The 12,651-nt window shown below is 35.8% G+C and overlaps 1 long non-coding RNA gene across 1 annotated transcript; it reads right to left on the minus strand.

Annotated features, from left to right (window-relative positions):
• Positions 1 to 1,083: 1,083 nt before the first annotated feature.
• Positions 1,084 to 5,383, minus strand: LOC126709429 (uncharacterized). The gene is made up of 2 exons (XR_007649386.1): positions 5,062 to 5,383; positions 1,084 to 1,659 (listed from the first exon to the last, which is right to left on the minus strand). It is a non-coding gene; the product is annotated as an uncharacterized LOC126709429 (long non-coding RNA).
• Between the last annotated feature and the right edge of the window lie 7,268 nt (positions 5,384 to 12,651).

The raw sequence follows: 12,651 nt of genomic DNA on the forward strand, positions 1-12,651 counted from the left end.
CTTTCAATCCCACGCTCTACAAATCATATTGTTTGGGCCTTTTTACGTACGAACCCAACACTGTTACGGGTCGTTACAAATCGTGTCCTCACAAGTTTCAACTTCAATAAATAAATAAATAATAAAAAGAAATTAGTCTGAACCGACTTATCAATTTTCTTTTTCTAATGGTTGGATTTTTTTTTTTTTTTTTTTTTTTTTAAATGAGACATTGACGACTAAAGTTTTGTACCATCTTTCATGGGCACCATGCTCATAATATTTTTGCAGGAATTATTAATGTTGTTGCACACAAACTCAATTCAATTTTTTTTTTTTTTTTTTAATTCGATTGTCAAAATTATTCTTGTTGCGTTGGTTTAACATCTTAACTCTTAATGTGGTAAATATATATATATATATATATATATATATATATATAGTATCACTTTGAAACATATATCAAGTATATTTTTGTATCACTTCGAAACATTTTATCGTAATCAATTGTTAATTTTCTTCACCGAGATCCTTATATCTCAAATCTTTTGTCTATTGTTTTTTGTATACAATGTTTACATGTTAACACTATCATCACTATCACTATCATTCCCACAACCACCATAATTATCATCAGAGTTATCACCAATTCACCAACCACAATAGCCATTATCGAGGCAACGCTCATACCAAATCCTTGTTGACACCAGAACCACCACACCAACTAAATCATAACTGGAATTGCACCACCATATGATTACTAGCTCCTGTAATACAACCAAAAAAAGAGGACGAGTCCCAAGGGCAACAGAATACATCCCATTAACAGTTGAGGCTTTGTCACCCCAGACTTCAATTGCCTCTTTTATATCAGACTCCTATATAAATAGTTAAGAACTACACTTCAATTCTCTAGTAATTGCAAGTCCATCCCTATTTTCTCATGAGCTTGTTATTAATAAATTGCGTAAAGAAATTCCAATTGTATATAAATAAGGTACTTTCTTACCCACTCCCACAAATCAACCCAGGGGAGGTACGGTTAATTCATTCTCCGGTTATGCTGGACTGACTTGAATCCCCAGTAATCATCACAAAAGGATGGCCCTTGAATTCTTTCAAAGAACTTACATTAGCTTATAAAAAACTATATAATCACATCAAAGTTATTACAGTCTCCAAATGAAATTTTTGCTATATAGTCTCCAAATGAAATTTTTGTTACATTTCTCATATATAAGATTCAGGACAATTGAGTTCAAAAACAGCAAACAACCTATTGCAATTTTAAAAGTATGGTTAAATTCAATCTCCTTAGAATCGAAAAGAACCAAGGATGGAAATGCTTTCCGACTATAATTATCATCTACATGTCAAAGGAATTTCAATTTTCCATTGCCCACAGAAGCTTTTGCATCCAAACACGACTCTTTCTGAGCACCCTTTAAATCAGAACATGATCCAGAAGCACCTAAAGTGACAGCAAAATAAAGATACACAATGCATAGGAAAGCTAGGAGAACTAGAGCTGTTAAGAGGAAGCGGTGCCTTTGAAGGAGTGTTGGCCAGCTTAATGAATCATCCCGCGAGAATTGCTTCCTGAATGATGGTGACCTACGATGAGGAGAAGATAGAATGCTGTCAAGAACCATGGCTTATGCACTACCTTCCTCAGCGAACCTGAAATTTTTATTCAAGAGATGACAGGTGAACAGGTTTGATCCAGACAGGATTTTATAGATAAGGTGAACAATCAGGCAGGCAAAAGATGCAGAAGCGTATTGCTTTCTTTTTGTAAGAATAAGTTTATTGCTAGCTTTAGAAGAATGATGTTATAATTGCAAAGGGCAGCGGAGTAGCTCTCTCTCTCCCTCTCTCCGCATGTGTGTGTGTGTGTGTGTGTGTTTATAAATGATACATGATGAATAAACAGAGCTATCACCAGGAGAACAATTATGATAAAAGGGTGATATCTCAATGTCTATGTATCACTTTAGCAGTATAATCAGGTTGCTTACTGATTAGCCAATCATCAATAAGGGTTAATTGAAGGCTACTGGGAGTTAGATAACATTGGAATCAATGCAATACAGATGTCTATTGCCAGCTATAGAAGAATGATGTTATAATTGCAAAGGGCAGCAGAGTAGCTCTCTATCTCTCCCTCTCTCCGCATGTGTGTGTGTTTATAAATGATACATGATGAATAAACAGAACTATCACCAGGAGAACAATTATGATAAAAGGGTGATATCTCAATGTCTATGTATCACTATAGCAGTATAATCAGGTTGCTTACCAATTAAGCAATCATCAACAAGGGTTAATAGACGGCTACTGGGAGTTGGATAACACTGGAATCAATGCGATACAGATGTCTACACTCACCATGATGAATCAACCAGGCTAAGTGCTACACTACATATCATTTTCTAAGCAGGTGAACAATAACTATGTCTGTTTGGTTAGAGCTTATAAGCTCAGCTTTTAACTTTTATGCATAGCTTTTTAAAATCTCACTTTTTCTTACTTTTTCTCACTTTTTCAAAATACAAGTATAATTTCACACACTTTCAGCAAAAAGCAAATAAGATGTTCCCAAATGGACATGTCTAAAATTTTTTAGGCAGCAAGTATATGAAAACTGCAAAGAAATCATGAGGCTCCATATGAAACTACCACTTCAAGCAGGTCACTGCAAATGCAAAGATAAAGATATACACCATATGGACACATTATTTTCATATACAAGAAAGAGAAATTTTGTGTAGGAATCTTGAGTAAGGAGCGTGGGCAAAAAGATTCCACCAAACAATTTCTTCATTTAAGCTAATATCAAAGAACTCTTCATTACTTCTTTTGCTCCAACCTTTAGATGCACAATGAACCATAGTTAGGATCATTTTGTGAGACAATATCAGAAAACATGTGGATTTCTGTAAATTTCAGCTCATTTAAATACTAAAAGGTTGGAAGAGCAAGACAACCATGGATAACTACTGATGGTCCAGTGCAGCTTGGCTACAAATAGTGGTGGGCCAATGAGACCCAAAACAGAAACCAACAAGCAATAGGATTGGGGATAGAGAGAGTTTGGGTTCAAAGGGGGGAGGGTGGGGGTGAAGATGAGAGAGGCAGACATGGACAATATCACAAGCAAGCTATGGTAATTTCATAAGGCAGCGGACCCTGACACTAAGCATCATCTTCTTTCACGATAAAGATGCACTTACAATAGTCAAGACTAGAGTCATAGGTTAACATTCACTACAAAATCCAACCTTCACTCACTTGAAGAAATGTTTCTTCAAGTGCATAAGCAAGAATAGCACCAAAAGTAATTGCACAAAAACTATGAGAGAGGAGTAGTTACACCTAAGTTCTGAATTCACCTGTATTATTATGAATAAATTGAACTTATTATGATATGTATTTAAGAGAATATTTACACATACCCCAACTGAATCACAATATAACATATTTGCATAGTTTATAAATAACTTGAACATCATCAAACTTATTCTGTAATGGTACAAAAGTCTAAAATGAACCTAAACAAAATAAAAAATTACATTGCCCAAAATCTATCATAGCATACATTGAACAACCCCCCTCAAAACACTTTTACTCAACAAAGAAGAGAGTTGTAAAAATATTTTAAAAGTATACAAGCAAGGGAGCAAGAGATTTCTTTTGACTTGCTTGGAACATATCAATTTTCCTTTTAATATAATATGGTTACCAGCCATAAATTGCAAAACATGTAAATCTGATTTGAAGCAGAGCACTGCAGAAAAATTAACCAGAGACACTCTTAGGTGTAAAATCAATTCAAAGAATATAAGCCCACCCAACCAGAAGTAATTACTTATGAATTTGATATTAAGTTGGAACCTTCCAATCATATAAAAATAGCAGGTAATTAATCCATTTGAAAACCAGCTATATAGCATGACCTTTCATCTCCATATAGATATTGGAAACCAGCTATAGCTAGCATGACCTTTCATCTCCATATAGATATCTTACTCCCTGTCTATAAAATGCTTCCCATTCACAAGTTATCAATATTTCATCCTTTTCTAGAGCATAAAAATTAACATTCCAGGTTGTATTTACAGTCTCATAACTCTTTACCGATTAAAGCCACCTGACAGTTGCATTACTTAGGTGTCATGAGAAAAGATCATAGCATCCTCCACCACTTTATTTGTGTACATATGTGGGTGAGGAAGGTAACACCTAGCAACTTGAAAAAAGTTAGTAACACAACACAAGGGATTCATTTAAGGCATATCACATTAAAGATAGATCCAGCGCCCAATGAGGATGGAGCGTAAAGATTGTACCCAGTGCCTAAAACTTCCACTTTTGCGGAGTTTAGGAGAGGTGATTTGTAGGCAACCTAACTACCAATTTTTTTTCACAAACTTTAATTCCCAGACTCAAACCTTCATCCGGTCACTTTTGGTGGAAACCACTTTCCATCGCACTAAGGCCCAACATTGAAACATAACACTTAATTTTACAAAAAGTCAAAAAGATTAAAACCACAACTTCATATTATTCCACACATGATATATGCATTCCTCAATATTGATTAGAACAAACATAAAGCTCTTAAACATAATTTGAGATCTTAGTGGGGTATCAAAATTATCTTCTGCAAGTCATCTTATTCCCTTGTTTCTGCTTAAGAGAAAAAGTCACAATCAGATCCTTTCGTATTTATTTATATTTTTAATTATTAGATCACATCTGAGTTACGCAAAGCAAGAATTGACCTTGTACGTAAGAAGTTGTTCCCCAAATCCAGATTCCTAAATTTCTACGAATACCCACATGAAGAAAGAAAAAAAAACACATCCGAACGACATTGACACACTTCACAATCAGACATCTTACACACACGCAACAAAAACACGTCAGTACCCATATCACACCCCTCACAAAATTCAACAATAACGAAAACCCATTATCAAAAAACCCAACAATTAATCTCAGCAGCTCAGATCTGAATCCGAAGACAGCAAAAAAAAAAATAATAATAATAAAAGACAAGAAAGAAAAAGAGAGACTTACCCTTTTGTGGGGGAAAAAAAATGGAGAATGAGACGAGCACAGGGATCAGAGTGAAGCTTCAATCTAGGAGCTGGTGGATGATATATTCTTGTTAGCTTTTTTTTACGTTTTTTGTTTTCTTTTCTGTTATGGATTTTTGTTGTTTTTTTTTTTTTTTTTTTTTTTCTTTGTCTTGTCCTTAAGTTTCGGCTTCAGTAAGAAGAGATTCAGATGTGGCGGAATGGACCACCCACGCTGTCACCGCAAATTGCGCGTATTTTGGGATGGATAGATTGTGTGTCACTGTAGAAGTATCGTTATCGTTTAGGTAAGGCACTTACACCAGTCAATTTATCCTTAAAAATTAGGATGTTATACCCATCTTCCTTTTAAATATTATTCTACTTTATCTTTAAAAAAAAATTTATTTTATTTTACTATATTTTTATTTCACTTTTAAACATTATAATATTAAGGGATAATTACAGATAACCCACCTGTGGTTTGGGCGAAAATCACCTTGCCTACCCGTGGTTTGAAAAGTGTCACTTAACCCACCTGAGGTATGTTCCGTTTGTTTTCCGTAACCCACCTCTGTTAAAATTAGGGGTAAATAGATATTTTTGCTCAAATTTTATATCTCTCTCCTCCCAAAACAAAAAATAGCACAAAAATAGAAGAGAAACAAGATTAAAAAGTGGTATTTGTCTCTCTATATTCACACAAATTTTGAACATGAAGAACATACCAAAAAAAAAAAATTTGTATTAGCACGTTCACACTACTCTTATTATTTTAATGATTTTTTTTCCTTATTTTTTTCTTCCTTTTCTTTCATTTCATCTCAGCCGTCTCTCTCCTCACATCTTCCCACTGAGTTTCTCTCTTTTCCTCCATCGCCGATATGCACAAGCCCATCCACCATAAACCCAGCTCGCCTCTCCAGCTCCGATCCAGCCCTTCTGCCGACCCAGCTCGCCAATCTCCGTAGCCCATTCCGCTGACCCAGCTCACCGATCTTCCTCCACTCCTCACCGGCGGCCCAACTCCCCTACCCAAACGTATTCCTCCACTCGCCGCCGACCCTTACTCTCGCCAACCCAAGCCGTGGGTTTCGCCGTGTTCAATGTGGGTTTCGGGTTTAATGGTTTGTGGGTTTGATGGTGGTAGATTTTGGCCGTGGTAGTGGGTTTGTGGTAATGGATTTTGGTTTGTTTTGTGGTGGATGGCTGGATTTTGTCTGGGTTTCGTGGTAGCCATCCTAAAAACCCAGTTCCTAAAAATCAAAGTACCCATCCTAAAAACCCAGTTCCTAAAAATCAAAAAACCCAGTTCCAAAAAATCAAAAACCCAGTTCTCATCAAAGTTTTCAAGGTCGTGGAACTCCCATCCACCATGACTTGTGACCTTTACCTCAAATCTGTGGTACCCATTGGAGCTCTGTACTCCCTTTCCCTCTGGTTCTCTAACTCCACCTACATCTACCTCTCTGTCTCCTTCATCCAAATGCTCAAGGCTCTTATGCCGGTTGCGGTTTAATCCATCGAGGTTTTGAATACAAGGAGAGGTGAAAACAAAGGGGGTCTTTAGAATATAGGGTCCAAATATACGAGTTTTGATTACAGGGAGAGGTGAAATTAGGAGTGTTGAATATAGGGTTCAAATATTAATTTTCACAAAACTCTCCCTTTTGATCTTGTTTTTCTTTCATTTTTGTGCTATTTTTTGTTTTAGCACTTGAACAAAATCTGAAACCCTAAATCGAGAACAGACACAAATATCTTGATTTTTTTTACTGAAACTACCTTCCCTAGCTTCGATGTTGCAAAACTTATGTTTTCTCCCCCTCCAGACACTCCAAACCATGAAGAACACGTTGATATCACCACAGGTCTCTCTCTCGAAAAGTTTCTGAGTTTTTGGTGTTTTGATTCGCGTTATGTTGTGTTTTGGGGTTAAGAGGTGTTTTTGTAACGGCTGGGCTTGAGGTGGGTTACGGAGATTGACGGAAACATACCACAGGTGGGTTAAGTGACACTTTTCAAACCACGGGTTGGCAAGGTGATTTTCGCCCAAACCACAGGTGGGTTATGTGTAATTATCCCTAATATTAAATCAAAATTAAAAAAAAAAAAAAAAAGAGCAAAAAAGAACCTTAAAAGCTAAATTTAGTGCATTCAATCTCAAAAACCACTCATATTAATTAAGTTAACTTTATAAATTTAGAGTATTCATATCAACTTGTGCAAATATTTTTGTCTATTTTAGTATGAGAACCTTTTTTTCTATTTCATATACTTACTTTTTAAAACACTAAATATCAGACTATTTATTTTATACCATCGCTACATTTGTTTTGACATTAACATTTTTCCAAAAAAATGAATCATTTTCTAAATAATATTTTCTAGAAAAACTATCTCATTTTCCTAGCAACCTTAAAATGAGTTGTAAAACAATATTTTGACTTCTCTTATTTAGCTTCACAAGAGATGAAGTTGTTTTTCAAAAAATTATAGTAGAAAACAACTTTATCTCTTACTAAGTTAAATATGGGAAGTAAAGAGATAATTTTCTTATGAACCGTTTTTTTTTAAAGATTAAATTCTATAAGGATATGGTGTAAAACCTAAGTTTTACTCCTCTGATCTCAACATGCCATATCATCATATTACATATTAAAGAATAGATACAACCACACTCAATCAATTCTAATAATTATTTGAAAATCCAACTTTTTTTTTTTTTTTTTGGAGAATGATTGAAAATCCAACTTAACTATAAATTTATTGAGATGTTATTATATGTAATGGGATGTATTGAGTTTTAAGTATAAAACTAATGTAACAATCTCTTATTGAATGGTGCAAAAAATGAGTTTTACACCTTATCCTTATCAAATTCAATTTTTTTATTAATACTAACAAACACAAGAAATTACAAAAAACTATTTTCACATAAAACTTTACATTTTATTAAAATATCAATTTCTTTTGATTTTTTTAAAAAAATTATCTTTCTTCAAATACAGCAACTACCATCCACTATCTTCCTTCATTATTGAAATACATAAAGAAATTAAAAAAAAAAAAAAAAAAAAAAAAATACGATGAATAGTTTTAGTATAAATTTACACAATTACTGTAGCAAGTAGCAACCATGTATTTTTACATAACTTTGCATGGCCTAACACATGAGTGAATTTTGGGTTTGGTTGGCCAAAACTTGGTCATTTTTCTATTATACAAGTGTAAGGACTCAATTTATAACGACCCCAAAATGGTATTGGGTTCGTACGTTAAAGGCCCAAATAATATAATTTGTAGAGCGTGGGCTTGAAAGGCTAGGCTTTGGTCACCGGACCGAGGTTAGTCGTGGTACCCATGGCGGTTACGTAGAGACGAGCTAAAGTTGTCCATGGATCTTGTCCATGGAGTTTAATGTTCTTAGATGTTTGCTCAAGAAGTCTTTTTCCTCGGCATGGCCTGGAGGCTCTTGTTCTTGGCCTTTTTCCCAGCCCCTTTTTGGCGCATAAGCCTTCACATTATATAGCCCTTCTCAGTTGATCCTGACCCTCCATCTGTTGGTCAGGCAGGTACCTACTTGAGTCTTTTCCCATTAATACAGCTAGGACGTTTGTGGGCGCATTCAATGCGGAGGTGACGTCTTTTCCTTGAACCACTCCCACTTCGTACTCCCATGCGAGTCCCATTCTACTCGCCTTTTCTTCTGAAAGCACCTTGGAGGTTGCCTTTGACGACATGTCGCTCTTCCTTTCGAAGTCTTGGGATGCCGAGGACAGAGTCATCCTCGGCTGCATCTATAGGCTATTTGGTCTTTCACTACTTGTCATCGGCAACTACTTTCCTCGACACGGGCCCTGGGCCCTAGTGGAAAGTGGGCCGGGTCATAAGTTCTCTGACCCCACAACAAGCATTTATATGAGTGCTCTACATTGTTGCTACAGTAACTGTGTATATTTACATGAATACACGATTACTGTTCACATGTAATTATGTAAATCTATTTTTTAATACTTTCTTTACTTATATACACAAATAATTGATAATGAAATAATATTTTAATGAAATATAGTGTAAAATAAATAATTTGATGTAGATGTTGTAAGGTTGAATTTATTCAACCATCTAATTGGCTTTATTCCGTGTCAAATTTGCTTGTAATTCAGCATTTAGTAACCCTGTATTTAGGTGGGTTTGATGTAAGGGTAGTGAGTGAGATAGAGTGAAGTTTGCTCAAGAGTGTGCAAGAAAACAGAGACTCGCGGCTTGGCCTCGCGGGTGACTCACGGCTGCAAGCCGCCAAACGCAGCACACGTGCCAAGCATGCCAGAAGGTGAACAGTCATGCTAACTGGAGCACTACAAGACAAAACAGGATAACTGGCCATACGGTTATCTCGCGACTGGATCTCGCGACTTAGTCAAGCCGCGAGGTCAAGCCGCGAGCCACCCCTGTTTTGTAAAACCTGAAGTTTCACATTCCTCTCCCACTCCAGTATAAATACCCCTTTTACCCATGATTGTAAGAGAGCTTCCAGAGAGAATTTTGAGAGAGAAACCCTAAAGAAAAACAAGATTGATTCACCCACAATCTATACATTAGAGTCTCTTCAAATTCCTCAACTCTTTTCCTCTCCATTGTCAAATCCTTGAGAGGCATTATACCAAACCTGGTTCTCACCATTATCATTACCGTGAGAGAGCTGTTTGGATTTCTGGGAAGCAGTTAGGAAGGAACCAATCTTCATTGGTTGATGCTACGGTCTAGTAGCGGAATCCGGGAAGCTAGAAAAGAAATAGGTTCGGCGCAACCTCGTTGGAGCAAAAAGCTTGGAGGGTTTAGGTGCACTGGGTAGATTAGGCTTGGAGGGTCTATTGCTGTCCATGTATCCCAACTGTATTTTCTAGTGGATTGTTTACCACTTGGAGGGCGGCGGAGAGGTTTTACGCCGAGGGTTTCGGTTTCCTCTTCGATAACACATCGCGTGTTGTCTTTGTGTTTGCATCTTCCTTTCTCTCTATCTTTGCCTTTTTATTTTCTGCTGTGGATTGTGTTTTAATTTGGCTTAGATAGTTTTTACCAATTCCATATTATAGTTTATGTTAAGTTTCCGCACACTAGTTGTTTGACATAATGCTTGAATTAGTTAAGTTGTAATTTGGGGGTCTAAACGTTCAAGGGTGTTTATACACGTTTTTGAACTTTCAGATGTTTTTGAAAATTAGTTATGTAAAATAGGAAAAAGTAGGTTCTTATATTAAAATAGACAAAATTTTTTGCACAAGTTGATGTGAGGAAGTACTATAGCATGACCAAGTAAGAGGGATTTTTATTTTAGTAGAAGTAATACCTATCTATATATGTTTTTAAAAAGTTGTAATAATCCCTAAAAAAAAATTTTAATATATCACAATAGGGAGTGGTATGACATTTTTTGGTAAAGATTATTCCACGTTTTGTTCATGCATGAGACATTTTGAAAATATTATGTACTAATATTGTGGTGGATAGAATTTAAAACCTTCAAAATTTTCAAAACATGTTTTTCAAATCCATTAATTAAACCCACCACCCGAAGTGTACTTGAAGTGGGGAGGGGGGGGGGGGGTACTCTAATTACCTTATGCTATCTTATCAAGTTATGAAGATAGTTATGTCTCTAACATTATTCTAATATGATCTATTTTAGACTCTCCATTTGATTTAGCTATTATTATTGTTGTGGGGGATTTTTCCGGCGCACACTCAGCTCATTGTCCGTTTTGAGGAGTCAAGCCCGCACGGATTTGTCGCTTTTAAATGTGGGGGATTTTTCCCGCGCACACTCAGCTCATTGTCCGCTTTGGGAAGTTAAGCCTGCACGGATTTGTCCTTGTCCCCGAGTGTGGGAAGACTTTGAGTGCAGTCCCACATTGGTTAGAGAAGCGCCCCACACATGCTTTATAAGCCCTTGGAGCAAGGCATGGTGTACCACTCAGCCACACCCACACTCGGGGACGAGGACAATTAAATTCGTGCGGGCTTGACTCTCCAAAACGGACAATGAGCTGAGTGTACGCGGGAAAAAATCCCCCACAATTGTTATTATTATTATTATTATTATTATTATGTGAGTTTGGGAATTGGTGAAAAGTTTTTGCTTTTTACTTTTTAACAAATAATTTAGTTTTTATTTTTATTTTTGAAACAAACTAACTTTGACATTTTTGTGACACATTTAATATAAAAGTTATTAAAAATTACAGCATTTTTTTTTTTTAATAAATACTACTATACAAATAAACTAGGGAAATAAACAATTTCAAAACAGACACATATTCACATAATTTATTTTTATATATATACAATTTATTAATAATAAGCAAACAAGTGAGTAGGGGGTGTGAGAGCTGTGGTTGGCAGGGAGCACTATCAGTACTGACTAATTGGACTATAATTGGGTGCGCTAGTGCACATCAGTCATCACGTTCATAATATATTTAATACGAGGAACCTTTGTTGAACAAGCGTGATGTTTAACACCTTCTACAAACATACTTGAATTTCTTAACTCATATTTTAGTTTGGTAACAAGATTTTGACTCTAACTTGGGTCTTGGTCAGCCCAAAGATTAAGACCACCTACTCATACAAGACACAATGGTCCGATTTTGACGGTGCCAAAAAACAGCTACTGTTAATATTCAACTCAGACCCATGATGATCTTCTTTTTTTTGATGAATCCCATGATGATCATCCTATGTGTGTGTATATATATATTACTGCTCCATATTTAGCCCAAAAGACTAGCAATTACTTCAAGTGTTTCAGATTGTACCACGTAACTCAACCCTTTTGTTTTAGAAAGTAGTTCAATTGATCTTGAACGTGACTTTCGCATGACAGGGACAAGTACTTATCATTAAGTTTTTCTTTTCTTCATTCTCAAAAAAAAAAAAAAAAAAAAAAGTTTTTTTTTTCTTTTTTAAGAACAAAAAGCATAGGAGAGGAGAGTGACAACCCCTACACGGTTCATTTTTTCTTTCATCTCTACCCAATTGGTTGGTTTCTCCTAGAAATGAGCTATTTAGGGGATGTTTGGTAGAGAAATTTGAGTAATGTTATATGGGTGTTTTTGATATATATGTTGGTAGAAAAGTATGTAATGTTGTTTAAAATACTCAAAAATGTATTCAAAATAGGCTACCAAACAAGCCTAAATATTTTTCCAAAAAATTTCAGCTTTATATATATGAGCTTTTTTCTTGGCAAATCGGATCCTCTTGTCCTTCGGTAATAAAGTTTTGCAGTACAACTCGAAAAATGATAAATATTACTGGACACTCCTTAATGCACACTTTTACACTAATTGAAAAAAAAAAGAAAAAGAGAAGGCACTGCTCTTCAAAGAAGTGGCCTATTGGGTCTAGACGACTGACGACCATCAAAGTGGGCTCTTCAATGTGGATATTTCTTGTCACTCTCATGTTGAAGCCTCTATGTTCCCAAGGTTCAACATGGTTTTGATAGTGGACACTAAATCAAGGTCACCAATCACATGGTTGGACAACACAACACTCATAGAACTCGAGCCCAACAAATTATTAG

Source organism: Quercus robur, chromosome 12, assembly GCF_932294415.1.
Source record: "Quercus robur chromosome 12, dhQueRobu3.1, whole genome shotgun sequence".
NCBI lineage: Eukaryota > Viridiplantae > Streptophyta > Magnoliopsida > Fagales > Fagaceae > Quercus > Quercus robur.